Here is a 27537-nt window from a genome sequence, read left to right as displayed (position 1 = left end):
TTAGAATTATAATTTAGTGGTGTTGTAACAATACTACAGTGAGTATAAAATAGAATTCAATAACAAGTCTCATTGTAATAAGACTATTGTACATATAATGTCGAATGGAACTGCAGTTGAAACAAAATGAAACTTTAGTTGTGCTGATATGAAACTACAATATAAATAAATGAAACTGGATATGTTATACAAACCGAACTAATTACACAGAACGGGTGCGGTGCCGTTTATTTTCATTAAAAGAAACGACTCCGTTTTGGACAATGGTCCACAGTGTGTGGACCAAGGTCAGTCAATTTTGCCGATATTCAGAAGATGAAAAAGTGGAACAATGAATCCGTTGTAGTCTAGTTGGTTAGGATACTCGGCTCTCACCGAGAGACCCGGGTTCAATTCCCGGGCAACGGAAAATATTTTTTGTTCTTTTATTTTTTGCACTGCTAGTTCACGGGCGAGGGGAAAAACCACATTGGAATATGGGGTGAGAGAGGCTCGAACTCTCGACCTCAGGATCACTCAGAAGCTATGAGACCTACGCGCTAGCCAACTGCGCCCACCCCACGTTGATACGTGGCAATGACCATTACGTCCCCGTACGTTCCTTTTTTAAATTACCAGTGCATTTGTGTTTAAGGAATTGTAGGCCACTAGATAATGCAAGATCAATGGTGTGCAAAGACGATTGTTATACCGTGGACCATGGTCCACACAGTTGAGTGGACCATGTTCCGAAAATGGCGTCGTGTCTTTAAGTAAAGAATTACCGCCGTTAAATTTTAACAGATCTCGTATTTTTTGTGTGTTTATAATAAAATGAAACTACAGTGTGTTTCAAATTAAACTGAATAATTTGTCTCGCATATATTGTCAAATGAAAATGTAATTGAATTGAAATGATACTTTAGTTATGTTGAAACGAAACTGCAGTATGTATAAAATGAAATTGAATAGCATGTCTCACATATTGAGTGTATATTGTCAAATAGAATTGTATTTGAATTGAAATGATACTTTAGTTTTGCTGAAATGAAACTACAGCATGTATAAAAGGAAACTGAATAACATGTCTCACGTATTGAGTGTTATATTGTCAAATGAGACTGTGGTTATATCAAAATGATACTTTAGTTGTGTTTTAATGAAACTACAGTGTATATAAAATGAAATCGTAGTTGAATTAGAATTATAATTTAGTGGTGTTGTAACAATACTACAGTGAGTATAAAATAGAATTCAATAACAAGTCTCATTGTAATAAGACTATTGTACATATAATGTCGAATGGAACTGCAGTTGAAACAAAATGAAACTTTAGTTGTGCTGATATGAAACTACAATATAAATAAAATGAAACTGGATATGTTATACAAACCGAACTAATTACACAGAACGGGTGCGGTGCCGTTTATTTTCATTAAAAGAAACGACTCCGTTTTGGACAATGGTCCACATAGCTGTGTGGACCAAGGTCCACAGTCAAATTTTGCCGATATTCAGAAGATGAAAAAGTGGAACAATGAATCTCGTTGTAGTCTAGTTGGTTAGGATACTCGGCTCTCACCGAGAGACCCGGGTTCAATTCCCGGCAACGGAAACTATTTTTTGTTCTTTTATTTTTTGCACTGCTAGTTCACGGCGAGGGGAAAAACACATTTGGAATATGGGGTGAGAGAGGCTCAAACTCTCGACCTCAGGATCACTCAGAAGCTATGAGACCTACGCGGCTAGCCAACTGCGCCACCACCCCACGTTGATACGTGGCAATGACCATTACGTCCCCGTACGTTCCTTTTTTTAAATTACCAGTGCATTTGTGTTAAGGAATTGTAGGCCACTAGATAATGCAAGATCAATGGTGTGCAAAGACGATTGTTATATCCGTGGACCATGGTCCACACAGTTGAGTGGACCATGTTCCGAAAATGGCGTCGTGTCTTTAAGTAAAGAATTACCGCCGTTAAATTTTAACAGATCTCGTATTTTTTGGTGTGTTTATAATAAAATGAAACTACAGTGTGTTTCAAATTAAACTGAATAATTTGTCTCGCATATATTGTCAAATGAAAATGTAATTGAATTGAAATGATACTTTAGTTGTGTTGAAACGAAACTGCAGTATGTATAAAATGAAATTGAATAGCATGTCTCACATATTGAGTGTATATTGTCAAATAGAATTGTATTTGAATTGAAATGATACTTTAGTTTTGGCTGAAATGAAACTACAGCATGTATAAAAGGAAACTGAATAACATGTCTCACGTATTGAGTGTTATATTGTCAAATGAGACTGTGGTTATATCAAAATGATACTTTAGTTGTGTTTTAATGAAACTACAGTGTATATAAAATGAAATCGTAGTTGAATTAGAATTATAATTTAGTGGTGTGTAACAATACTACAGTGAGTATAAAATAGAATTCAATAACAAGTCTCATTGTAATAAGACTATTGTACATATAATGTCGAATGGAACTGCAGTTGAAACAAAATGAAACTTTAGTTGTGCTGATATGAAACTACAATATAAATAAAATGAAACTGGATATGTTATACAAACCGAACTAATTACACAGAACGGGTGCGGTGCCGTTTATTTTCATTAAAAGAAACGACTCCGTTTTGGACAATGGTCCACCAGCTGTGTGGACCAAGGTCCACAGTCAAATTTTGCCGATATTCAGAAGATGAAAAAGTGGAACAATGAATTCGTTGTAGTCTAGTTGGTTAGGATACTTGGCTCTCACCCGAGAGACCCAGGTTCAATTCCCGGCAACGGAAAACTATTTTTTGTTCTTTTTTTTGTTTCTGTTATTTTGGAATATGGGGTGAGAGAGGCTCGAACTCTCGACCTCAGGATCACTCAGAAGCTATGAGACCTACGCGCTAGCCAACTGCGCCACCACCCCACGTTGATACGTGGCAATGACCATTACGTCCCCGTACGTTCCTTTTTTAAATTACCAGTGCATTTGTGTTAAGGAATTGTAGGCCACTAGATAATGCAAGATCAATGGTGTGCAAAGACGATTGTTATACCGTGGACCATGGTCCACACAGTTGAGTGGACCATGTTCCGAAAATGGCGTCGGTGTCTTTAAGTAAAGAATTACCGCCGTTAAATTTTAACAGATCTCGTATTTTTTTGTGTGTTTATAATAAAATGAAACTACAGTGTGTTTCAAATTAAACTGAATAATTTGTCTCGCATATATTGTCAAATGAAAATGTAATTGAATTGAAATGATACTTTAGTTGTGTTGAAACGAAACTGCAGTATGTATAAAATGAAATTGAATAGCATGTCTCACATATTGAGTGTATATTGTCAAATAGAATTGTATTTGAATTGAAATGATACTTTAGTTTTGCTGAAATGAAACTACAGCATGTATAAAAGGAAACTGAATAACATGTCTCACGTATTGAGTGTTATATTGTCAAATGAGACTGTGGTTATATCAAAATGATACTTTAGTTGTGTTTTAATGAAACTACAGTGTATATAAAATGAAATCGTAGTTGAATTAGAATTATAATTTAGTGGTGTTGTAACAATACTACAGTGAGTATAAAATAGAATTCAATAACAAGTCTCATTGTAATAAGACTATTGTACATATAATGTCGAATGGAACTGCAGTTGAAACAAAATGAAACTTTAGTTGTGCTGATATGAAACTACAATATAAATAAAATGAAACTGGATATGTTATACAAACCGAACTAATTACACAGAACGGGTGCGGTGCCGTTTATTTTCATTAAAAGAAACGACTCCGTTTTGGACAATGGTCCACACAGCTGTGTGGACCAAGGTCCACAGTCAAATTTTGCCGATATTCAGAAGATGAAAAAGTGGAACAATGAATTCGTTGTAGTCTAGTTGGTTAGGATACTTGGCTCTCACCCGAGAGACCCAGGTTCAATTCCCGGCAACGAAAACTATTTTTTGTTCTTTTATTTTGGAATATGGGGTGAGAGAGGCTCGAACTCTCGACCTCAGGATCACTCAGAAGCTATGAGACCTACGCGCTAGCCAACTGCGCCACCACCCCACGTTGATACGTGGCAATGACCATTACGTCCCCGTACGTTCCTTTTTTAAATTACCAGTGCATTTGTGTTAAGGAATTGTAGGCCACTAGATAATGCAAGATCAATGGTGTGCAAAGACGATTGTTATACCGTGGACCATGGTCCACACAGTTGAGTGGACCATGTTCCGAAAATGGCGTCGTGTCTTTAAGTAAAGAATTACCGCCGTTAAATTTTAACAGATCTCGTATTTTTTGTGTGTTTATAATAAAATGAAACTACAGTGTGTTTCAAATTAAACTGAATAATTTGTCTCGCATATATTGTCAAATGAAAATGTAATTGAATTGAAATGATACTTTAGTTGTGTTGAAACGAAACTGCAGTATGTATAAAATGAAATTGAATAGCATGTCTCACATATTGAGTGTATATTGTCAAATAGAATTGTATTTGAATTGAAATGATACTTTAGTTTTGCTGAAATGAAACTACAGCATGTATAAAAGGAAACTGAATAACATGTCTCACGTATTGAGTGTTATATTGTCAAATGAGACTGTGGTTATATCAAAATGATACTTTAGTTGTGTTTTAATGAAACTACAGTGTATATAAAATGAAATCGTAGTTGAATTAGAATTATAATTTAGTGGTGTTGTAACAATACTACAGTGAGTATAAAATAGAATTCAATAACAAGTCTCATTGTAATAAGACTATTGTACATATAATGTCGAATGGAACTGCAGTTGAAACAAAATGAAACTTTAGTTGTGCTGATATGAAACTACAATATAAATAAAATGAAACTGGATATGTTATACAAACCGAACTAATTACACAGAACGGGTGCGGTGCCGTTTATTTTCATTAAAAGAAACGACTCCGTTTTGGACAATGGTCCACACAGCTGTGTGGACCAAGGTCCACAGTCAAATTTTGCCGATATTCAGAAGATGAAAAAGTGGAACAATGAATCCGTTGTAGTCTAGTTGGTTAGGATACTCGGCTCTCACCCGAGAGACCCGGGTTCAATTCCCGGCAACGGAAAACTATTTTTTGTTCTTTTATTTTTTGCACTGCTAGTTCACGGCGAGGGGAAAAACCACATTTTGGAATATGGGGTGAGAGAGGCTCGAACTCTCGACCTCAGGATCACTCAGAAGCTATGAGACCTACGCGCTAGCCAACTGCGCCACCACCCCACGTTGATACGTGGCAATGACCATTACGTCCCCGTACGTTCCTTTTTTAAATTACCAGTGCATTTGTGTTAAGGAATTGTAGGCCACTAGATAATGCAAGATCAATGGTGTGCAAAGACGATTGTTATACCGTGGACCATGGTCCACACAGTTGAGTGGACCATGTTCCGAAAATGGCGTCGTGTCTTTAAGTAAAGAATTACCGCCGTTAAATTTTAACAGATCTCGTATTTTTTGTGTGTTTATAATAAAATGAAACTACAGTGTGTTTCAAATTAAACTGAATAATTTGTCTCGCATATATTGTCAAATGAAAATGTAATTGAATTGAAATGATACTTTAGTTATGTTGAAACGAAACTGCAGTATGTATAAAATGAAATTGAATAGCATGTCTCACATATTGAGTGTATATTGTCAAATAGAATTGTATTTGAATTGAAATGATACTTTAGTTTTGCTGAAATGAAACTACAGCATGTATAAAAGGAAACTGAATAACATGTCTCACGTATTGAGTGTTATATTGTCAAATGAGACTGTGGTTATATCAAAATGATACTTTAGTTGTGTTTTAATGAAACTACAGTGTATATAAAATGAAATCGTAGTTGAATTAGAATTATAATTTAGTGGTGTTGTAACAATACTACAGTGAGTATAAAATAGAATTCAATAACAAGTCTCATTGTAATAAGACTATTGTACATATAATGTCGAATGGAACTGCAGTTGAAACAAAATGAAACTTTAGTTGTGCTGATATGAAACTACAATATAAATAAAATGAAACTGGATATGTTATACAAACCGAACTAATTACACAGAACGGGTGCGGTGCCGTTTATTTTCATTAAAAGAAACGACTCCGTTTTGGACAATGGTCCACACAGCTGTGTGGACCAAGGTCCACAGTCAAATTTTGCCGATATTCAGAAGATGAAAAAGTGGAACAATGAATCCGTTGTAGTCTAGTTGGTTAGGATACTCGGCTCTCACCCGAGAGACCCGGGTTCAATTCCCGGCAACGGAAAACTATTTTTTGTTCTTTTATTTTTTGCACTGCTAGTTCACGGCGAGGGGAAAAACCACATTTTGGAATATGGGGTGAGAGAGGCTCGAACTCTCGACCTCAGGATCACTCAGAAGCTATGAGACCTACGCGCTAGCCAACTGCGCCACCACCCCACGTTGATACGTGGCAATGACCATTACGTCCCCGTACGTTCCTTTTTTAAATTACCAGTGCATTTGTGTTAAGGAATTGTAGGCCACTAGATAATGCAAGATCAATGGTGTGCAAAGACGATTGTTATACCGTGGACCATGGTCCACACAGTTGAGTGGACCATGTTCCGAAAATGGCGTCGTGTCTTTAAGTAAAGAATTACCGCCGTTAAATTTTAACAGATCTCGTATTTTTTGTGTGTTTATAATAAAATGAAACTACAGTGTGTTTCAAATTAAACTGAATAATTTGTCTCGCATATATTGTCAAATGAAAATGTAATTGAATTGAAATGATACTTTAGTTGTGTTGAAACGAAACTGCAGTATGTATAAAATGAAATTGAATAGCATGTCTCACATATTGAGTGTATATTGTCAAATAGAATTGTATTTGAATTGAAATGATACTTTAGTTTTGCTGAAATGAAACTACAGCATGTATAAAAGGAAACTGAATAACATGTCTCACGTATTGAGTGTTATATTGTCAAATGAGACTGTGGTTATATCAAAATGATACTTTAGTTGTGTTTTAATGAAACTACAGTGTATATAAAATGAAATCGTAGTTGAATTAGAATTATAATTTAGTGGTGTTGTAACAATACTACAGTGAGTATAAAATAGAATTCAATAACAAGTCTCATTGTAATAAGACTATTGTACATATAATGTCGAATGGAACTGCAGTTGAAACAAAATGAAACTTTAGTTGTGCTGATATGAAACTACAATATAAATAAAATGAAACTGGATATGTTATACAAACCGAACTAATTACACAGAACGGGTGCGGTGCCGTTTATTTTCATTAAAAGAAACGACTCCGTTTTGGACAATGGTCCACACAGCTGTGTGGACCAAGGTCCACAGTCAAATTTTGCCGATATTCAGAAGATGAAAAAGTGGAACAATGAATCCGTTGTAGTCTAGTTGGTTAGGATACTCGGCTCTCACCCGAGAGACCCGGGTTCAATTCCCGGCAACGGAAACTATTTTTTGTTCTTTTATTTTTGCACTGCTAGTTCACGGCGAGGGGAAAAACCACATTTTGGAATATGGGGTGAGAGAGGCTCGAACTCTCGACCTCAGGATCACTCAGAAGCTATGAGACCTACGCGCTAGCCAACTGCGCCACCACCCCACGTTGATACGTGGCAATGACCATTACGTCCCCGTACGTTCCTTTTTTAAATTACCAGTGCATTTGTGTTAAGGAATTGTAGGCCACTAGATAATGCAAGATCAATGGTGTGCAAAGACGATTGTTATACCGTGGACCATGGTCCACACAGTTGAGTGGACCATGTTCCGAAAATGGCGTCGTGTCTTTAAGTAAAGAATTACCGCCGTTAAATTTTAACAGATCTCGTATTTTTTGTGTGTTTATAATAAAATGAAACTACAGTGTGTTTCAAATTAAACTGAATAATTTGTCTCGCATATATTGTCAAATGAAAATGTAATTGAATTGAAATGATACTTTAGTTGTGTTGAAACGAAACTGCAGTATGTATAAAATGAAATTGAATAGCATGTCTCACATATTGAGTGTATATTGTCAAATAGAATTGTATTTGAATTGAAATGATACTTTAGTTTTGCTGAAATGAAACTACAGCATGTATAAAAGGAAACTGAATAACATGTCTCACGTATTGAGTGTTATATTGTCAAATGAGACTGTGGTTATATCAAAATGATACTTTAGTTGTGTTTTAATGAAACTACAGTGTATATAAAATGAAATCGTAGTTGAATTAGAATTATAATTTAGTGGTGTTGTAACAATACTACAGTGAGTATAAAATAGAATTCAATAACAAGTCTCATTGTAATAAGACTATTGTACATATAATGTCGAATGGAACTGCAGTTGAAACAAAATGAAACTTTAGTTGTGCTGATATGAAACTACAATATAAATAAAATGAAACTGGATATGTTATACAAACCGAACTAATTACACAGAACGGGTGCGGTGCCGTTTATTTTCATTAAAAGAAACGACTCCGTTTTGGACAATGGTCCACACAGCTGTGTGGACCAAGGTCCACAGTCAAATTTTGCCGATATTCAGAAGATGAAAAAGTGGAACAATGAATCCGTTGTAGTCTAGTTGGTTAGGATACTCGGCTCTCACCCGAGAGACCCGGGTTCAATTCCCGGCAACGGAAACTATTTTTTGTTCTTTTATTTTTTGCACTGCTAGTTCACGGCGAGGGGAAAAACCACATTTTGGAATATGGGGTGAGAGAGGCTCGAACTCTCGACCTCAGGATCACTCAGAAGCTATGAGACCTACGCGCTAGCCAACTGCGCCACCACCCCACGTTGATACGTGGCAATGACCATTACGTCCCCGTACGTTCCTTTTTTAAATTACCAGTGCATTTGTGTTAAGGAATTGTAGGCCACTAGATAATGCAAGATCAATGGTGTGCAAAGACGATTGTTATACCGTGGACCATGGTCCACACAGTTGAGTGGACCATGTTCCGAAAATGGCGTCGTGTCTTTAAGTAAAGAATTACCGCCGTTAAATTTTAACAGATCTCGTATTTTTTGTGTGTTTATAATAAAATGAAACTACAGTGTGTTTCAAATTAAACTGAATAATTTGTCTCGCATATATTGTCAAATGAAAATGTAATTGAATTGAAATGATACTTTAGTTGTGTTGAAACGAAACTGCAGTATGTATAAAATGAAATTGAATAGCATGTCTCACATATTGAGTGTATATTGTCAAATAGAATTGTATTTGAATTGAAATGATACTTTAGTTTTGCTGAAATGAAACTACAGCATGTATAAAAGGAAACTGAATAACATGTCTCACGTATTGAGTGTTATATTGTCAAATGAGACTGTGGTTATATCAAAATGATACTTTAGTTGTGTTTTAATGAAACTACAGTGTATATAAAATGAAATCGTAGTTGAATTAGAATTATAATTTAGTGGTGTTGTAACAATACTACAGTGAGTATAAAATAGAATTCAATAACAAGTCTCATTGTAATAAGACTATTGTACATATAATGTCGAATGGAACTGCAGTTGAAACAAAATGAAACTTTAGTTGTGCTGATATGAAACTACAATATAAATAAAATGAAACTGGATATGTTATACAAACCGAACTAATTACACAGAACGGGTGCGGTGCCGTTTATTTTCATTAAAAGAAACGACTCCGTTTTGGACAATGGTCCACACAGCTGTGTGGACCAAGGTCCACAGTCAAATTTTGCCGATATTCAGAAGATGAAAAAGTGGAACAATGAATCCGTTGTAGTCTAGTTGGTTAGGATACTCGGCTCTCACCCGAGAGACCCGGGTTCAATTCCCGGCAACGGAAACTATTTTTTGTTCTTTTATTTTTTGCACTGCTAGTTCACGGCGAGGGAAAAACCACATTTTGGAATATGGGGTGAGAGAGGCTCGAACTCTCGACCTCAGGATCACTCAGAAGCTATGAGACCTACGCGCTAGCCAACTGCGCCACCACCCCACGTTGATACGTGGCAATGACCATTACGTCCCCGTACGTTCCTTTTTTAAATTACCAGTGCATTTGTGTTAAGGAATTGTAGGCCACTAGATAATGCAAGATCAATGGTGTGCAAAGACGATTGTTATACCGTGGACCATGGTCCACACAGTTGAGTGGACCATGTTCCGAAAATGGCGTCGTGTCTTTAAGTAAAGAATTACCGCCGTTAAATTTTAACAGATCTCGTATTTTTTGTGTGTTTATAATAAAATGAAACTACAGTGTGTTTCAAATTAAACTGAATAATTTGTCTCGCATATATTGTCAAATGAAAATGTAATTGAATTGAAATGATACTTTAGTTGTGTTGAAACGAAACTGCAGTATGTATAAAATGAAATTGAATAGCATGTCTCACATATTGAGTGTATATTGTCAAATAGAATTGTATTTGAATTGAAATGATACTTTAGTTTTGCTGAAATGAAACTACAGCATGTATAAAAGGAAACTGAATAACATGTCTCACGTATTGAGTGTTATATTGTCAAATGAGACTGTGGTTATATCAAAATGATACTTTAGTTGTGTTTTAATGAAACTACAGTGTATATAAAATGAAATCGTAGTTGAATTAGAATTATAATTTAGTGGTGTTGTAACAATACTACAGTGAGTATAAAATAGAATTCAATAACAAGTCTCATTGTAATAAGACTATTGTACATATAATGTCGAATGGAACTGCAGTTGAAACAAAATGAAACTTTAGTTGTGCTGATATGAAACTACAATATAAATAAAATGAAACTGGATATGTTATACAAACCGAACTAATTACACAGAACGGGTGCGGTGCCGTTTATTTTCATTAAAAGAAACGACTCCGTTTTGGACAATGGTCCACACAGCTGTGTGGACCAAGGTCCACAGTCAAATTTTGCCGATATTCAGAAGATGAAAAAGTGGAACAATGAATCCGTTGTAGTCTAGTTGGTTAGGATACTCGGCTCTCACCCGAGAGACCCGGGTTCAATTCCCGGCAACGGAAACTATTTTTTGTTCTTTTATTTTTTGCACTGCTAGTTCACGGCGAGGGGAAAAACCACATTTTGGAATATGGGGTGAGAGAGGCTCGAACTCTCGACCTCAGGATCACTCAGAAGCTATGAGACCTACGCGCTAGCCAACTGCGCCACCACCCCACGTTGATACGTGGCAATGACCATTACGTCCCCGTACGTTCCTTTTTTAAATTACCAGTGCATTTGTGTTAAGGAATTGTAGGCCACTAGATAATGCAAGATCAATGGTGTGCAAAGACGATTGTTATACCGTGGACCATGGTCCACACAGTTGAGTGGACCATGTTCCGAAAATGGCGTCGTGTCTTTAAGTAAAGAATTACCGCCGTTAAATTTTAACAGATCTCGTATTTTTTGTGTGTTTATAATAAAATGAAACTACAGTGTGTTTCAAATTAAACTGAATAATTTGTCTCGCATATATTGTCAAATGAAAATGTAATTGAATTGAAATGATACTTTAGTTGTGTTGAAACGAAACTGCAGTATGTATAAAATGAAATTGAATAGCATGTCTCACATATTGAGTGTATATTGTCAAATAGAATTGTATTTGAATTGAAATGATACTTTAGTTTTGCTGAAATGAAACTACAGCATGTATAAAAGGAAACTGAATAACATGTCTCACGTATTGAGTGTTATATTGTCAAATGAGACTGTGGTTATATCAAAATGATACTTTAGTTGTGTTTTAATGAAACTACAGTGTATATAAAATGAAATCGTAGTTGAATTAGAATTATAATTTAGTGGTGTTGTAACAATACTACAGTGAGTATAAAATAGAATTCAATAACAAGTCTCATTGTAATAAGACTATTGTACATATAATGTCGAATGGAACTGCAGTTGAAACAAAATGAAACTTTAGTTGTGCTGATATGAAACTACAATATAAATAAAATGAAACTGGATATGTTATACAAACCGAACTAATTACACAGAACGGGTGCGGTGCCGTTTATTTTCATTAAAAGAAACGACTCCGTTTTGGACAATGGTCCACACAGCTGTGTGGACCAAGGTCCACAGTCAAATTTTGCCGATATTCAGAAGATGAAAAAGTGGAACAATGAATCCGTTGTAGTCTAGTTGGTTAGGATACTCGGCTCTCACCCGAGAGACCCGGGTTCAATTCCCGGCAACGGAAAACTATTTTTTGTTCTTTTATTTTTTGCACTGCTAGTTCACGGCGAGGGGAAAAACCACATTTTGGAATATGGGGTGAGAGAGGCTCGAACTCTCGACCTCAGGATCACTCAGAAGCTATGAGACCTACGCGCTAGCCAACTGCGCCACCACCCCACGTTGATACGTGGCAATGACCATTACGTCCCCGTACGTTCCTTTTTTAAATTACCAGTGCATTTGTGTTAAGGAATTGTAGGCCACTAGATAATGCAAGATCAATGGTGTGCAAAGACGATTGTTATACCGTGGACCATGGTCCACACAGTTGAGTGGACCATGTTCCGAAAATGGCGTCGTGTCTTTAAGTAAAGAATTACCGCCGTTAAATTTTAACAGATCTCGTATTTTTTGTGTGTTTATAATAAAATGAAACTACAGTGTGTTTCAAATTAAACTGAATAATTTGTCTCGCATATATTGTCAAATGAAAATGTAATTGAATTGAAATGATACTTTAGTTGTGTTGAAACGAAACTGCAGTATGTATAAAATGAAATTGAATAGCATGTCTCACATATTGAGTGTATATTGTCAAATAGAATTGTATTTGAATTGAAATGATACTTTAGTTTTGCTGAAATGAAACTACAGCATGTATAAAAGGAAACTGAATAACATGTCTCACGTATTGAGTGTTATATTGTCAAATGAGACTGTGGTTATATCAAAATGATACTTTAGTTGTGTTTTAATGAAACTACAGTGTATATAAAATGAAATCGTAGTTGAATTAGAATTATAATTTAGTGGTGTTGTAACAATACTACAGTGAGTATAAAATAGAATTCAATAACAAGTCTCATTGTAATAAGACTATTGTACATATAATGTCGAATGGAACTGCAGTTGAAACAAAATGAAACTTTAGTTGTGCTGATATGAAACTACAATATAAATAAAATGAAACTGGATATGTTATACAAACCGAACTAATTACACAGAACGGGTGCGGTGCCGTTTATTTTCATTAAAAGAAACGACTCCGTTTTGGACAATGGTCCACACAGCTGTGTGGACCAAGGTCCACAGTCAAATTTTGCCGATATTCAGAAGATGAAAAAGTGGAACAATGAATCCGTTGTAGTCTAGTTGGTTAGGATACTCGGCTCTCACCCGAGAGACCCGGGTTCAATTCCCGGCAACGGAAAATATTTTTTGTTCTTTTATTTTTTGCACTGCTAGTTCACGGCGAGGGGAAAAACCACATTTTGGAATATGGGGTGAGAGAGGCTCGAACTCTCGACCTCAGGATCACTCAGAAGCTATGAGACCTACGCGCTAGCCAACTGCGCCACCACCCCACGTTGATACGTGGCAATGACCATTACGTCCCCGTACGTTCCTTTTTTAAATTACCAGTGCATTTGTGTTAAGGAATTGTAGGCCACTAGATAATGCAAGATCAATGGTGTGCAAAGACGATTGTTATACCGTGGACCATGGTCCACACAGTTGAGTGGACCATGTTCCGAAAATGGCGTCGTGTCTTTAAGTAAAGAATTACCGCCGTTAAATTTTAACAGATCTCGTATTTTTTGTGTGTTTATAATAAAATGAAACTACAGTGTGTTTCAAATTAAACTGAATAATTTGTCTCGCATATATTGTCAAATGAAAATGTAATTGAATTGAAATGATACTTTAGTTATGTTGAAACGAAACTGCAGTATGTATAAAATGAAATTGAATAGCATGTCTCACATATTGAGTGTATATTGTCAAATAGAATTGTATTTGAATTGAAATGATACTTTAGTTTTGCTGAAATGAAACTACAGCATGTATAAAAGGAAACTGAATAACATGTCTCACGTATTGAGTGTTATATTGCCAAATGAGACTGTGGTTATATCAAAATGATACTTTAGTTGTGTTTTAATGAAACTACAGTGTATATAAAATGAAATCGTAGTTGAATTAGAATTATAATTTAGTGGTGTTGTAACAATACTACAGTGAGTATAAAATAGAATTCAATAACAAGTCTCATTGTAATAAGACTATTGTACATATAATGTCGAATGGAACTGCAGTTGAAACAAAATGAAACTTTAGTTGTGCTGATATGAAACTACAATATAAATAAAATGAAACTGGATATGTTATACAAACCGAACTAATTACACAGAACGGGTGCGGTGCCGTTTATTTTCATTAAAAGAAACGACTCCGTTTTGGACAATGGTCCACATAGCTGTGTGGACCAAGGTCCACAGTCAAATTTTGCCGATATTCAGAAGATGAAAAAGTGGAACAATGAATCCGTTGTAGTCTAGTTGGTTAGGATACTCGGCTCTCACCCGAGAGACCCGGGTTCAATTCCCGGCAACGGAAAATATTTTTTGTTCTTTTATTTTTTGCACTGCTAGTTCACGGCGAGGGGAAAAACCACATTTTGGAATATGGGGTGAGAGAGGCTCGAACTCTCGACCTCAGGATCACTCAGAAGCTATGAGACCTACGCGCTAGCCAACTGCGCCTCCACCCCACGTTGATACGTGGCAATGACCATTACGTCCCCGTACGTTCCTTTTTTAAATTACCAGTGCATTTGTGTTAAGGAATTGTAGGCCACTAGATAATGCAAGATCAATGGTGTGCAAAGACGATTGTTATACCGTGGACCATGGTCCACACAGTTGAGTGGACCATGTTCCGAAAATGGCGTCGTGTCTTTAAGTAAAGAATTACCGCCGTTAAATTTTAACAGATCTCGTATTTTTTGTGTGTTTATAATAAAATGAAACTACAGTGTGTTTCAAATTAAACTGAATAATTTGTCTCGCATATATTGTCAAATGAAAATGTAATTGAATTGAAATGATACTTTAGTTATGTTGAAACGAAACTGCAGTATGTATAAAATGAAATTGAATAGCATGTCTCACATATTGAGTGTATATTGTCAAATAGAATTGTATTTGAATTGAAATGATACTTTAGTTTTGCTGAAATGAAACTACAGCATGTATAAAAGGAAACTGAATAACATGTCTCACGTATTGAGTGTTATATTGCCAAATGAGACTGTGGTTATATCAAAATGATACTTTAGTTGTGTTTTAATGAAACTACAGTGTATATAAAATGAAATCGTAGTTGAATTAGAATTATAATTTAGTGGTGTTGTAACAATACTACAGTGAGTATAAAATAGAATTCAATAACAAGTCTCATTGTAATAAGACTATTGTACATATAATGTCGAATGGAACTGCAGTTGAAACAAAATGAAACTTTAGTTGTGCTGATATGAAACTACAATATAAATAAAATGAAACTGGATATGTTATACAAACCGAACTAATTACACAGAACGGGTGCGGTGCCGTTTATTTTCATTAAAAGAAACGACTCCGTTTTGGACAATGGTCCACATAGCTGTGTGGACCAAGGTCCACAGTCAAATTTTGCCGATATTCAGAAGATGAAAAAGTGGAACAATGAATCCGTTGTAGTCTAGTTGGTTAGGATACTCGGCTCTCACCCGAGAGACCCGGGTTCAATTCCCGGCAACGGAAAATATTTTTTGTTCTTTTATTTTTTGCACTGCTAGTTCACGGCGAGGGGAAAAACCACATTTTGGAATATGGGGTGAGAGAGGCTCGAACTCTCGACCTCAGGATCACTCAGAAGCTATGAGACCTACGCGCTAGCCAACTGCGCCTCCACCCCACGTTGATACGTGGCAATGACCATTACGTCCCCGTACGTTCCTTTTTTAAATTACCAGTGCATTTGTGTTAAGGAATTGTAGGCCACTAGATAATGCAAGATCAATGGTGTGCAAAGACGATTGTTATACCGTGGACCATGGTCCACACAGTTGAGTGGACCATGTTCCGAAAATGGCGTCGTGTCTTTAAGTAAAGAATTACCGCCGTTAAATTTTAACAGATCTCGTATTTTTTGTGTGTTTATAATAAAATGAAACTACAGTGTGTTTCAAATTAAACTGAATAATTTGTCTCGCATATATTGTCAAATGAAAATGTAATTGAATTGAAATGATACTTTAGTTATGTTGAAACGAAACTGCAGTATGTATAAAATGAAATTGAATAGCATGTCTCACATATTGAGTGTATATTGTCAAATAGAATTGTATTTGAATTGAAATGATACTTTAGTTTTGCTGAAATGAAACTACAGCATGTATAAAAGGAAACTGAATAACATGTCTCACGTATTGAGTGTTATATTGCCAAATGAGACTGTGGTTATATCAAAATGATACTTTAGTTGTGTTTTAATGAAACTACAGTGTATATAAAATGAAATCGTAGTTGAATTAGAATTATAATTTAGTGGTGTTGTAACAATACTACAGTGAGTATAAAATAGAATTCAATAACAAGTCTCATTGTAATAAGACTATTGTACATATAATGTCGAATGGAACTGCAGTTGAAACAAAATGAAACTTTAGTTGTGCTGATATGAAACTACAATATAAATAAAATGAAACTGGATATGTTATACAAACCGAACTAATTACACAGAACGGGTGCGGTGCCGTTTATTTTCATTAAAAGAAACGACTCCGTTTTGGACAATGGTCCACATAGCTGTGTGGACCAAGGTCCACAGTCAAATTTTGCCGATATTCAGAAGATGAAAAAGTGGAACAATGAATCCGTTGTAGTCTAGTTGGTTAGGATACTCGGCTCTCACCCGAGAGACCCGGGTTCAATTCCCGGCAACGGAAAATATTTTTTGTTCTTTTATTTTTTGCACTGCTAGTTCACGGCGAGGGGAAAAACCACATTTTGGAATATGGGGTGAGAGAGGCTCGAACTCTCGACCTCAGGATCACTCAGAAGCTATGAGACCTACGCGCTAGCCAACTGCGCCTCCACCCCACGTTGATACGTGGCAATGACCATTACGTCCCCGTACGTTCCTTTTTTAAATTACCAGTGCATTTGTGTTAAGGAATTGTAGGCCACTAGATAATGCAAGATCAATGGTGTGCAAAGACGATTGTTATACCGTGGACCATGGTCCACACAGTTGAGTGGACCATGTTCCGAAAATGGCGTCGTGTCTTTAAGTAAAGAATTACCGCCGTTAAATTTTAACAGATCTCGTATTTTTTGTGTGTTTATAATAAAATGAAACTACAGTGTGTTTCAAATTAAACTGAATAATTTGTCTCGCATATATTGTCAAATGAAAATGTAATTGAATTGAAATGATACTTTAGTTATGTTGAAACGAAACTGCAGTATGTATAAAATGAAATTGAATAGCATGTCTCACATATTGAGTGTATATTGTCAAATAGAATTGTATTTGAATTGAAATGATACTTTAGTTTTGCTGAAATGAAACTACAGCATGTATAAAAGGAAACTGAATAACATGTCTCACGTATTGAGTGTTATATTGCCAAATGAGACTGTGGTTATATCAAAATGATACTTTAGTTGTGTTTTAATGAAACTACAGTGTATATAAAATGAAATCGTAGTTGAATTAGAATTATAATTTAGTGGTGTTGTAACAATACTACAGTGAGTATAAAATAGAATTCAATAACAAGTCTCATTGTAATAAGACTATTGTACATATAATGTCGAATGGAACTGCAGTTGAAACAAAATGAAACTTTAGTTGTGCTGATATGAAACTACAATATAAATAAAATGAAACTGGATATGTTATACAAACCGAACTAATTACACAGAACGGGTGCGGTGCCGTTTATTTTCATTAAAAGAAACGACTCCGTTTTGGACAATGGTCCACATAGCTGTGTGGACCAAGGTCCACAGTCAAATTTTGCCGATATTCAGAAGATGAAAAAGTGGAACAATGAATCCGTTGTAGTCTAGTTGGTTAGGATACTCGGCTCTCACCCGAGAGACCCGGGTTCAATTCCCGGCAACGGAAAATATTTTTTGTTCTTTTATTTTTTGCACTGCTAGTTCACGGCGAGGGGAAAAACCACATTTTGGAATATGGGGTGAGAGAGGCTCGAACTCTCGACCTCAGGATCACTCAGAAGCTATGAGACCTACGCGCTAGCCAACTGCGCCTCCACCCCACGTTGATACGTGGCAATGACCATTACGTCCCCGTACGTTCCTTTTTTAAATTACCAGTGCATTTGTGTTAAGGAATTGTAGGCCACTAGATAATGCAAGATCAATGGTGTGCAAAGACGATTGTTATACCGTGGACCATGGTCCACACAGTTGAGTGGACCATGTTCCGAAAATGGCGTCGTGTCTTTAAGTAAAGAATTACCGCCGTTAAATTTTAACAGATCTCGTATTTTTTGTGTGTTTATAATAAAATGAAACTACAGTGTGTTTCAAATTAAACTGAATAATTTGTCTCGCATATATTGTCAAATGAAAATGTAATTGAATTGAAATGATACTTTAGTTATGTTGAAACGAAACTGCAGTATGTATAAAATGAAATTGAATAGCATGTCTCACATATTGAGTGTATATTGTCAAATAGAATTGTATTTGAATTGAAATGATACTTTAGTTTTGCTGAAATGAAACTACAGCATGTATAAAAGGAAACTGAATAACATGTCTCACGTATTGAGTGTTATATTGCCAAATGAGACTGTGGTTATATCAAAATGATACTTTAGTTGTGTTTTAATGAAACTACAGTGTATATAAAATGAAATCGTAGTTGAATTAGAATTATAATTTAGTGGTGTTGTAACAATACTACAGTGAGTATAAAATAGAATTCAATAACAAGTCTCATTGTAATAAGACTATTGTACATATAATGTCGAATGGAACTGCAGTTGAAACAAAATGAAACTTTAGTTGTGCTGATATGAAACTACAATATAAATAAAATGAAACTGGATATGTTATACAAACCGAACTAATTACACAGAACGGGTGCGGTGCCGTTTATTTTCATTAAAAGAAACGACTCCGTTTTGGACAATGGTCCACATAGCTGTGTGGACCAAGGTCCACAGTCAAATTTTGCCGATATTCAGAAGATGAAAAAGTGGAACAATGAATCCGTTGTAGTCTAGTTGGTTAGGATACTCGGCTCTCACCCGAGAGACCCGGGTTCAATTCCCGGCAACGGAAAATATTTTTTGTTCTTTTATTTTTTGCACTGCTAGTTCACGGCGAGGGGAAAAACCACATTTTGGAATATGGGGTGAGAGAGGCTCGAACTCTCGACCTCAGGATCACTCAGAAGCTATGAGACCTACGCGCTAGCCAACTGCGCCTCCACCCCACGTTGATACGTGGCAATGACAATTACGTCCCCGTACGTTCCTTTTTTAAATTACCAGTGCATTTGTGTTAAGGAATTGCTAGGCCACTAGATAATGCAAGATCAATGGTGTGCAAAGACGATTGTTATACCGTGGACCATGGTCCACACAGTTGAGTGGACCATGTTCCGAAAATGGCGTCGTGTCTTTAAGTAAAGAATTACCGCCGTTAAATTTTAACAGATCTCGTATTTTTTGTGTGTTTATAATAAAATGAAACTACAGTGTGTTTCAAATTAAACTGAATAATTTGTCTCGCATATATTGTCAAATGAAAATGTAATTGAATTGAAATGATACTTTAGTTATGTTGAAACGAAACTGCAGTATGTATAAAATGAAATTGAATAGCATGTCTCACATATTGAGTGTATATTGTCAAATAGAATTGTATTTGAATTGAAATGATACTTTAGTTTTGCTGAAATGAAACTACAGCATGTATAAAAGGAAACTGAATAACATGTCTCACGTATTGAGTGTTATATTGCAAATGAGACTGTGGTTATATCAAAATGATACTTTAGTTGTGTTTTAATGAAACTACAGTGTATATAAAATGAAATCGTAGTTGAATTAGAATTATAATTTAGTGGTGTTGTAACAATACTACAGTGAGTATAAAATAGAATTCAATAACAAGTCTCATTGTAATAAGACTATTGTACATATAATGTCGAATGGAACTGCAGTTGAAACAAAATGAAACTTTAGTTGTGCTGATATGAAACTACAATATAAATAAAATGAAACTGGATATGTTATACAAACCGAACTAATTACACAGAACGGGTGCGGTGCCGTTTATTTTCATTAAAAGAAACGACTCCGTTTTGGACAATGGTCCACATAGCTGTGTGGACCAAGGTCCACAGTCAAATTTTGCCGATATTCAGAAGATGAAAAAGTGGAACAATGAATCCGTTGTAGTCTAGTTGGTTAGGATACTTGGCTCTCACCCGAGAGACCCGGGTTCAATTCCCGGCAACGGAAAATATTTTTTGTTCTTTTATTTTTTGCACTGCTAGTTCACGGCGAGGGGAAAAACCACATTTTGGAATATGGGGTGAGAGAGGCTCGAACTCTCGACCTCAGGATCACTCAGAAGCTATGAGACCTACGCGCTAGCCAACTGCGCCTCCACCCCACGTTGATACGTGGCAATGACCATTACGTCCCCGTACGTTCCTTTTTTAAATTACCAGTGCATTTGTGTTAAGGAATTGTAGGCCACTAGATAATGCAAGATCAATGGTGTGCAAAGACGATTGTTATACCGTGGACCATGGTCCACACAGTTGAGTGGACCATGTTCCGAAAATGGCGTCGTGTCTTTAAGTAAAGAATTACCGCCGTTAAATTTTAACAGATCTCGTATTTTTTGTGTGTTTATAATAAAATGAAACTACAGTGTGTTTCAAATTAAACTGAATAATTTGTCTCGCATATATTGTCAAATGAAAATGTAATTGAATTGAAATGATACTTTAGTTATGTTGAAACGAAACTGCAGTATGTATAAAATGAAATTGAATAGCATGTCTCACATATTGAGTGTATATTGTCTAATAGAATTGTATTTGAATTGAAATGATACTTTAGTTTTGCTGAAATGAAACTACAGCATGTATAAAAGGAAACTGAATAACATGTCTCACGTATTGAGTGTTATATTGCCAAATGAGACTGTGGTTATATCAAAATGATACTTTAGTTGTGTTTTAATGAAACTACAGTGTATATAAAATGAAATCGTAGTTGAATTAGAATTATAATTTAGTGGTGTTGTAACAATACTACAGTGAGTATAAAATAGAATTCAATAACAAGTCTCATTGTAATAAGACTATTGTACATATAATGTCGAATGGAACTGCAGTTGAAACAAAATGAAACTTTAGTTGTGCTGATATGAAACTACAATATAAATAAAATGAAACTGGATATGTTATACAAACCGAACTAATTACACAGAACGGGTGCGGTGCCGTTTATTTTCATTAAAAGAAACGACTCCGTTTTGGACAATGGTCCACATAGCTGTGTGGACCAAGGTCCACAGTCAAATTTTGCCGATATTCAGAAGATGAAAAAGTGGAACAATGAATCCGTTGTAGTCTAGTTGGTTAGGATACTCGGCTCTCACCGAGAGACCCGGGTTCAATTCCCGGCAACGGAAAATATTTTTTGTTCTTTTATTTTTTGCACTGCTAGTTCACGGCGAGGGGAAAAACCACATTTTGGAATATGGGGTGAGAGAGGCTCGAACTCTCGACCTCAGGATCACTCAGAAGCTATGAGACCTACGCGCTAGCCAACTGCGCCTCCACCCCACGTTGATACGTGGCAATGACAATTACGTCCCCGTACGTTCCTTTTTTAAATTACCAGTGCATTTGTGTTAAGGAATTGCTAGGCCACTAGATAATGCAAGATCAATGGTGTGCAAAGACGATTGTTATACCGTGGACCATGGTCCACACAGTTGAGTGGACCATGTTCCGAAAATGGCGTCGTGTCTTTAAGTAAAGAATTACCGCCGTTAAATTTTAACAGATCTCGTATTTTTTGTGTGTTTATAATAAAATGAAACTACAGTGTGTTTCAAATTAAACTGAATAATTTGTCTCGCATATATTGTCAAATGAAAATGTAATTGAATTGAAATGATACTTTAGTTATGTTGAAACGAAACTGCAGTATGTATAAAATGAAATTGAATAGCATGTCTCACATATTGAGTGTATATTGTCAAATAGAATTGTATTTGAATTGAAATGATACTTTAGTTTTGCTGAAATGAAACTACAGCATGTATAAAAGGAAACTGAATAACATGTCTCACGTATTGAGTGTTATATTGCAAATGAGACTGTGGTTATATCAAAATGATACTTTAGTTGTGTTTTAATGAAACTACAGTGTATATAAAATGAAATCGTAGTTGAATTAGAATTATAATTTAGTGGTGTTGTAACAATACTACAGTGAGTATAAAATAGAATTCAATAACAAGTCTCATTGTAATAAGACTATTGTACATATAATGTCGAATGGAACTGCAGTTGAAACAAAATGAAACTTTAGTTGTGCTGATATGAAACTACAATATAAATAAAATGAAACTGGATATGTTATACAAACCGAACTAATTACACAGAACGGGTGCGGTGCCGTTTATTTTCATTAAAAGAAACGACTCCGTTTTGGACAATGGTCCACATAGCTGTGTGGACCAAGGTCCACAGTCAAATTTTGCCGATATTCAGAAGATGAAAAAGTGGAACAATGAATCCGTTGTAGTCTAGTTGGTTAGGATACTCGGCTCTCACCCGAGAGACCCGGGTTCAATTCCCGGCAACGGAAAATATTTTTTGTTCTTTTATTTTTTGCACTGCTAGTTCACGGCGAGGGGAAAAACCACATTTTGGAATATGGGGTGAGAGAGGCTCGAACTCTCGACCTCAGGATCACTCAGAAGCTATGAGACCTACGCGCTAGCCAACTGCGCCTACCACCCCACGTTGATACGTGGCAATGACAATTACGTCCCCGTACGTTCCTTTTTTAAATTACCAGTGCATTTGTGTTAAGGAATTGTAGGCCACTAGATAATGCAAGATCAATGGTGTGCAAAGACGATTGTTATACCGTGGACCATGGTCCACACAGTTGAGTGGACCATGTTCCGAAAATGGCGTCGTGTCTTTAAGTAAAGAATTACCGCCGTTAAATTTTAACAGATCTCGTATTTTTTGTGTGTTTATAATAAAATGAAACTACAGTGTGTTTCAAATTAAACTGAATAATTTGTCTCGCATATATTGTCAAATGAAAATGTAATTGAATTGAAATGATACTTTAGTTATGTTGAAACGAAACTGCAGTATGTATAAAATGAAATTGAATAGCATGTCTCACATATTGAGTGTATATTGTCAAATAGAATTGTATTTGAATTGAAATGATACTTTAGTTTTGCTGAAATGAAACTACAGCATGTATAAAAGGAAACTGAATAACATGTCTCACGTATTGAGTGTTATATTGTCAAATGAGACTGTGGTTATATCAAAATGATACTTTAGTTGTGTTTTAATGAAACTACAGTGTATATAAAATGAAATCGTAGTTGAATTAGAATTATAATTTAGTGGTGTTGTAACAATACTACAGTGAGTATAAAATAGAATTCAATAACAAGTCTCATTGTAATAAGACTATTGTACATATAATGTCGAATGGAACTGCAGTTGAAACAAAATGAAACTTTAGTTGTGCTGATATGAAACTACAATATAAATAAAATGAAACTGGATATGTTATACAAACCGAACTAATTACACAGAACGGGTGCGGTGCCGTTTATTTTCATTAAAAGAAACGACTCCGTTTTGGACAATGGTCCACACAGCTGTGTGGACCAAGGTCCACAGTCAAATTTTGCCGATATTCAGAAGATGAAAAAGTGGAACAATGAATTCGTTGTAGTCTAGTTGGTTAGGATACTTGGCTCTCACCGAGAGACCCAGGTTCAATTCCCGGCAACGAAAACTATTTTTTGTTCTTTTATTTTGGAATATGGGGTGAGAGAGGCTCGAACTCTCGACCTCAGGATCACTCAGAAGCTATGAGACCTACGCGCTAGCCAACTGCGCCACCACCCCACGTTGATACGTGGCAATGACCATTACGTCCCCGTACGTTCCTTTTTAAATTACCAGTGCATTTGTGTTAAGGAATTGTAGGCCACTAGATAATGCAAGATCAATGGTGTGCAAAGACGATTGTTATACCGTGGACCATGGTCCACACAGTTGAGTGGACCATGTTCCGAAAATGGCGTCGTGTCTTTAAGTAAAGAATTACCGCCGTTAAATTTTAACAGATCTCGTATTTTTTGTGTGTTTATAATAAAATGAAACTACAGTGTGTTTCAAATTAAACTGAATAATTTGTCTCGCATATATTGTCAAATGAAAATGTAATTGAATTGAAATGATACTTTAGTTGTGTTGAAACGAAACTGCAGTATGTATAAAATGAAATTGAATAGCATGTCTCACATATTGAGTGTATATTGTCAAATAGAATTGTATTTGAATTGAAATGATACTTTAGTTTTGCTGAAATGAAACTACAGCATGTATAAAAGGAAACTGAATAACATGTCTCACGTATTGAGTGTTATATTGTCAAATGAGACTGTGGTTATATCAAAATGATACTTTAGTTGTGTTTTAATGAAACTACAGTGTATATAAAATGAAATCGTAGTTGAATTAGAATTATAATTTAGTGGTGTTGTAACAATACTACAGTGAGTATAAAATAGAATTCAATAACAAGTCTCATTGTAATAAGACTATTGTACATATAATGTCGAATGGAACTGCAGTTGAAACAAAATGAAACTTTAGTTGTGCTGATATGAAACTACAATATAAATAAAATGAAACTGGATATGTTATACAAACCGAACTAATTACACAGAACGGGTGCGGTGCCGTTTATTTTCATTAAAGAAACGACTCCGTTTTGGACAATGGTCCACACAGCTGTGTGGACCAAGGTCCACAGTCAAATTTTGCCGATATTCAGAAGATGAAAAGTGGAACAATGAATCCGTTGTAGTCTAGTTGGTTAGGATACTTGGCTCTCACCCGAGAGACCCAGGTTCAATTCCGGCAACGAAAACTATTTTTTGTTCTTTTATTTTGCACTGTATTCACGCGAGGGGAAAAACACATTTTGGAATATGGGGTGAGAGAGGCTCGAACTCTCGACCTCAGGATCACTCAGAAGCTATGAGACCTACGCGCTAGCCAACTGCGCCACCACCCCACGTTGATACGTGGCAATGACCATTACGTCCCCGTACGTTCCTTTTTTAAATTACCAGTGCATTTGTGTTAAGGATTGTAGGCCACTAGATAATGCAGATCAATGGTGTGCAAAGACGATTGTTATACCGTGGACCATGGTCCACACAGTTGAGTGGACCATGTTCCGAAAATGGCGTCGTGTCTTTAAGTAAAGAATTACCGCCGTTAAATTTTAACAGATCTCGTATTTTTTGTGTGTTTATATAAAATGAAACTACAGTGTGTTTCAAATTAAACTGAATAATTTGTCTCGCATATATTGTCAAATGAAAATGTAATTGAATTGAAATGATTACTTTAGTTGTGTTGAAACGAAACTGCAGTATGTATAAAATGAAATTGAATAGCATGTCTCACATATTGAGTGTATATTGTCAAATAGAATTGTATTTGAATTGAAATGATACTTTAGTTTTGCTGAAATGAAACTACAGCATGTATAAAAGGAAACTGAATAACATGTCTCACGTATTGAGTGTTATATTGTCAAATGAGACTGTGGTTATCAAAATGATACTTTAGTTGTGTTTAATGAAACTACAGTGTATATAAAATGAAATCGTAGTTGAATTAGAATTATAATTTAGTGGTGTTGTAACAATACTACAGTGAGTATAAAATAGAATTCAATAACAAGTCTCATTGTAATAAGACTATTGTACATATAATGTCGAATGGAACTGCAGTTGAAACAAAATGAAACTTTAGTTGTGCTGATATGAAACTACAATATAAATAAAATGAAACTGGATATGTTATACAAACCGAACTAATTACACAGAACGGGTGCGGTGCCGTTTATTTTCATTAAAAGAAACGACTCCGTTTTGGACATGGTCCACACAGCTGTGTGGACCAAGGTCCACAGTCAAATTTTGCCGATATTCAGAAGATGAAAAAGTGGAACAATGAATCGTTGTAGTCTAGTTGGTTAGGATACTCGGCTCTCACCCGAGAGACCCGGGTTCAATTCCCGGCAACGGAAAATATTTTTTGTTCTTTTATTTTTTGCACTGCTAGTTCACGGGCGAGGGGAAAAACCACATTTGGAATATGGGGTGAGAGAGGCTCGAACTCTCGACCTCAGGATCACTCAGAAGCTATGAGACCTACGCGCTAGCCAACGCCACCACCCCACGTTGATACGTGGCAATGACCATTACGTCCCCGTACGTTCCTTTTTTAAATTACCAGTGCATTTGTGTTAAGGAATTGTAGGCCACTAGATAATGCAAGATCAATGGGTGTGCAAAGACGATTGTTATACCTTGGACCATGGTCCACACAGTTGAGTGGACCATGTTCCGAAAATGGCGTCGTGTCTTTAAGTAAAGAATTACCGCCGTTAAATTTTAACAGATCTCGTATTTTTTGTGTGTTTATAATAAAATGAAACTACAGTGTGTTTCAAATTAAACTGAATAATTTGTCTCGCATATATTGTCAAATGAAAATGTAATTGAATTGAAATGATACTTTAGTTGTGTTGAAACGAAACTGCAGTATGTATAAAATGAAATTGAATAGCATGTCTCACATATTGAGTGTATATTGTCAAATAGAATTGTATTTGAATTGAAATGATACTTTAGTTTTGCTGAAATGAAACTACAGCATGTATAAAAGGAAACTGAAAAACATGTCTCACGTATTGAGTGTTATATTGTCAAATGAGACTGTGGTTATATCAAAATGATACTTTAGTTGTGTTTTAATGAAACTACAGTGTATATAAAATGAAATCGTAGTTGAATTAGAATTATAATTTAGTGGTGTTGTAACAATACTACAGTGAGTATAAAATAGAATTCAATAACAAGTCTCATTGTAATAAGACTATTGTACATATAATGTCGAATGGAACTGCAGTTGAAACAAAATGAAACTTTAGTTGTGCTGATATGAAACTACAATATAAATAAAATGAAACTGGATATGTTATACAAACGAACTAATTACACAGAACGGTGCGGTGCGTTTATTTTCATTAAAAGAAACGACTCCGTTTTGGACAATGGTCCACACAGCTGTGTGGACCAAGGTCCACAGTCAAATTTTGCCGATATTCAGAAGATGAAAAAGTGGAACAATGAATCCGTTGTAGTCTAGTTGGTTAGGATA

The 27537-nt window shown here is 35.7% G+C and overlaps 31 non-coding genes across 31 annotated transcripts; 19 read left to right on the top strand and 12 right to left on the bottom strand.

Annotated features, from left to right (window-relative positions):
• The first annotated feature begins 2709 nt into the window (after window positions 1-2709).
• Window positions 2710-2782, top strand: TRNAE-CUC. The gene has a single exon. It is a non-coding gene; the product is annotated as a tRNA-Glu (tRNA).
• A 43-nt stretch (window positions 2783-2825) lies between these two features.
• On the bottom strand, window positions 2826-2910 carry TRNAM-CAU. Its single transcript is given in 2 exon segments — window positions 2826-2861; window positions 2873-2910. It is a non-coding gene; the product is annotated as a tRNA-Met (tRNA).
• A 962-nt stretch (window positions 2911-3872) lies between these two features.
• On the top strand, window positions 3873-3945 carry TRNAE-CUC. The gene has a single exon. It is a non-coding gene; the product is annotated as a tRNA-Glu (tRNA).
• Window positions 3946-3974: 29 nt separating this feature from the next.
• Window positions 3975-4059, bottom strand: TRNAM-CAU. Its single transcript is given in 2 exon segments — window positions 3975-4010; window positions 4022-4059. It is a non-coding gene; the product is annotated as a tRNA-Met (tRNA).
• A 960-nt stretch (window positions 4060-5019) lies between these two features.
• TRNAE-CUC lies at window positions 5020-5092 on the top strand. The gene has a single exon. It is a non-coding gene; the product is annotated as a tRNA-Glu (tRNA).
• A 70-nt stretch (window positions 5093-5162) lies between these two features.
• Window positions 5163-5247, bottom strand: TRNAM-CAU. Its single transcript is given in 2 exon segments — window positions 5163-5198; window positions 5210-5247. It is a non-coding gene; the product is annotated as a tRNA-Met (tRNA).
• A 960-nt stretch (window positions 5248-6207) lies between these two features.
• On the top strand, window positions 6208-6280 carry TRNAE-CUC. Its single transcript has one exon. It is a non-coding gene; the product is annotated as a tRNA-Glu (tRNA).
• Window positions 6281-6350: 70 nt separating this feature from the next.
• On the bottom strand, window positions 6351-6435 carry TRNAM-CAU. Its single transcript is given in 2 exon segments — window positions 6351-6386; window positions 6398-6435. It is a non-coding gene; the product is annotated as a tRNA-Met (tRNA).
• A 960-nt stretch (window positions 6436-7395) lies between these two features.
• TRNAE-CUC lies at window positions 7396-7468 on the top strand. The gene has a single exon. It is a non-coding gene; the product is annotated as a tRNA-Glu (tRNA).
• A 68-nt stretch (window positions 7469-7536) lies between these two features.
• TRNAM-CAU lies at window positions 7537-7621 on the bottom strand. Its single transcript is given in 2 exon segments — window positions 7537-7572; window positions 7584-7621. It is a non-coding gene; the product is annotated as a tRNA-Met (tRNA).
• Window positions 7622-8581: 960 nt separating this feature from the next.
• Window positions 8582-8654, top strand: TRNAE-CUC. Its single transcript has one exon. It is a non-coding gene; the product is annotated as a tRNA-Glu (tRNA).
• A 69-nt stretch (window positions 8655-8723) lies between these two features.
• TRNAM-CAU lies at window positions 8724-8808 on the bottom strand. Its single transcript is given in 2 exon segments — window positions 8724-8759; window positions 8771-8808. It is a non-coding gene; the product is annotated as a tRNA-Met (tRNA).
• A 960-nt stretch (window positions 8809-9768) lies between these two features.
• TRNAE-CUC lies at window positions 9769-9841 on the top strand. Its single transcript has one exon. It is a non-coding gene; the product is annotated as a tRNA-Glu (tRNA).
• Window positions 9842-9909: 68 nt separating this feature from the next.
• On the bottom strand, window positions 9910-9994 carry TRNAM-CAU. Its single transcript is given in 2 exon segments — window positions 9910-9945; window positions 9957-9994. It is a non-coding gene; the product is annotated as a tRNA-Met (tRNA).
• Window positions 9995-10954: 960 nt separating this feature from the next.
• Window positions 10955-11027, top strand: TRNAE-CUC. Its single transcript has one exon. It is a non-coding gene; the product is annotated as a tRNA-Glu (tRNA).
• Window positions 11028-11096: 69 nt separating this feature from the next.
• Window positions 11097-11181, bottom strand: TRNAM-CAU. Its single transcript is given in 2 exon segments — window positions 11097-11132; window positions 11144-11181. It is a non-coding gene; the product is annotated as a tRNA-Met (tRNA).
• A 960-nt stretch (window positions 11182-12141) lies between these two features.
• TRNAE-CUC lies at window positions 12142-12214 on the top strand. The gene has a single exon. It is a non-coding gene; the product is annotated as a tRNA-Glu (tRNA).
• Window positions 12215-12284: 70 nt separating this feature from the next.
• On the bottom strand, window positions 12285-12369 carry TRNAM-CAU. Its single transcript is given in 2 exon segments — window positions 12285-12320; window positions 12332-12369. It is a non-coding gene; the product is annotated as a tRNA-Met (tRNA).
• A 960-nt stretch (window positions 12370-13329) lies between these two features.
• TRNAE-CUC lies at window positions 13330-13402 on the top strand. The gene has a single exon. It is a non-coding gene; the product is annotated as a tRNA-Glu (tRNA).
• A 69-nt stretch (window positions 13403-13471) lies between these two features.
• Window positions 13472-13556, bottom strand: TRNAM-CAU. The gene is given in 2 exon segments: window positions 13472-13507; window positions 13519-13556. It is a non-coding gene; the product is annotated as a tRNA-Met (tRNA).
• Window positions 13557-14516: 960 nt separating this feature from the next.
• On the top strand, window positions 14517-14589 carry TRNAE-CUC. Its single transcript has one exon. It is a non-coding gene; the product is annotated as a tRNA-Glu (tRNA).
• A 1114-nt stretch (window positions 14590-15703) lies between these two features.
• TRNAE-CUC lies at window positions 15704-15776 on the top strand. The gene has a single exon. It is a non-coding gene; the product is annotated as a tRNA-Glu (tRNA).
• Window positions 15777-16890: 1114 nt separating this feature from the next.
• TRNAE-CUC lies at window positions 16891-16963 on the top strand. Its single transcript has one exon. It is a non-coding gene; the product is annotated as a tRNA-Glu (tRNA).
• A 1114-nt stretch (window positions 16964-18077) lies between these two features.
• TRNAE-CUC lies at window positions 18078-18150 on the top strand. The gene has a single exon. It is a non-coding gene; the product is annotated as a tRNA-Glu (tRNA).
• Window positions 18151-19264: 1114 nt separating this feature from the next.
• On the top strand, window positions 19265-19337 carry TRNAE-CUC. The gene has a single exon. It is a non-coding gene; the product is annotated as a tRNA-Glu (tRNA).
• Window positions 19338-20451: 1114 nt separating this feature from the next.
• TRNAE-CUC lies at window positions 20452-20524 on the top strand. Its single transcript has one exon. It is a non-coding gene; the product is annotated as a tRNA-Glu (tRNA).
• Window positions 20525-22824: 2300 nt separating this feature from the next.
• On the top strand, window positions 22825-22897 carry TRNAE-CUC. The gene has a single exon. It is a non-coding gene; the product is annotated as a tRNA-Glu (tRNA).
• Window positions 22898-24113: 1216 nt separating this feature from the next.
• On the bottom strand, window positions 24114-24198 carry TRNAM-CAU. The gene is given in 2 exon segments: window positions 24114-24149; window positions 24161-24198. It is a non-coding gene; the product is annotated as a tRNA-Met (tRNA).
• A 957-nt stretch (window positions 24199-25155) lies between these two features.
• Window positions 25156-25227, top strand: TRNAE-CUC. The gene has a single exon. It is a non-coding gene; the product is annotated as a tRNA-Glu (tRNA).
• A 63-nt stretch (window positions 25228-25290) lies between these two features.
• Window positions 25291-25375, bottom strand: TRNAM-CAU. Its single transcript is given in 2 exon segments — window positions 25291-25326; window positions 25338-25375. It is a non-coding gene; the product is annotated as a tRNA-Met (tRNA).
• Window positions 25376-26328: 953 nt separating this feature from the next.
• TRNAE-CUC lies at window positions 26329-26401 on the top strand. Its single transcript has one exon. It is a non-coding gene; the product is annotated as a tRNA-Glu (tRNA).
• The last annotated feature ends 1136 nt before the right edge of the window (window positions 26402-27537 follow it).

The sequence above is a fragment of the Ipomoea nil genome, unplaced genomic scaffold, assembly GCF_001879475.1.
Source record: "Ipomoea nil cultivar Tokyo-kokei standard unplaced genomic scaffold, Asagao_1.1 scaffold2470, whole genome shotgun sequence".
Lineage (NCBI taxonomy): Eukaryota > Viridiplantae > Streptophyta > Magnoliopsida > Solanales > Convolvulaceae > Ipomoea > Ipomoea nil.
This window is presented reverse-complemented; position numbering and strand designations above follow the sequence as displayed.